This window comes from Arachis stenosperma, chromosome 1 (assembly GCF_014773155.1).
Source record: "Arachis stenosperma cultivar V10309 chromosome 1, arast.V10309.gnm1.PFL2, whole genome shotgun sequence".
In the NCBI taxonomy this organism is placed as follows: domain Eukaryota; kingdom Viridiplantae; phylum Streptophyta; class Magnoliopsida; order Fabales; family Fabaceae; genus Arachis; species Arachis stenosperma.
In genome coordinates, this window is record NC_080377.1 from 93,890,206 (window position 1) to 93,890,922 (window position 717).

At 39.6% G+C, this 717-nt stretch overlaps 1 non-coding gene across 1 annotated transcript; it reads left to right on the forward strand.

The window, feature by feature from the left end:
* The first annotated feature begins 337 nt into the window (after window positions 1-337).
* LOC130954757 (small nucleolar RNA R71) lies at window positions 338-445 on the forward strand. The gene has a single exon (XR_009076405.1). It is a non-coding gene; the product is annotated as a small nucleolar RNA R71 (small nucleolar RNA).
* The last annotated feature ends 272 nt before the right edge of the window (window positions 446-717 follow it).

Below are 717 nucleotides of genomic sequence, written 5' to 3' on the forward strand. Positions count from 1 at the left end.
CTTCAGAAGATGCCTCTTTAGTACTGTTGGATGCATTTTGCCATCCATTCAGACTTTAAGAAATCATGTTGACTTGCTGAGTCAACATTTTGTTCTAAGACAATATGGCATTTAGAGCATCAATTTCAGGAACTCCCTTCCTCTGAGGCGTCCCATTATTCACAAAATTCCTCTCAGAAGTGTACATGAATTGATTATTTGCAACCATGTCAATAAGTTCTTGAGCTTATGCAAGCGTTTTCTTTAGATGAATGGATTCACCTGCAGAATGGTCCAGTGACATCTTGGAGAACTCAGATAGACCATAATAAAATATATTCAAAATGGTCCACTCTGAAAGCATGTCAGAAGGACACCTTTTGGTCATCTGCTTATATCTTTCCCAAGCTTCATAGAGGGATTCACCATCTTTTTGTTTAAAGGTCTAAACATCCACTCTAAGCTTGCTCAGCTTTTGAGGAGGAAAGAACTTAGCCAAGAAGGCCGTCACCAGCTTATCCCATGAGTCCAGGCTATCTTTAGGTTGTGAGTCCAACCATGTTTTAGCTTTGTCTCTTACAGCAAAAGGAAAAAGCATGAGCCTGTAGACTTCAGGATCTACTCCATTAGTCTTAACAGTCTCACAGATCTGCAAGAACTCAGTTAAAAAACTGATAGGGATCTTTTGATGGAAGTCCATGAAACTTGCAGTTCTGTTGCATTAGAGCAACTAGTTGA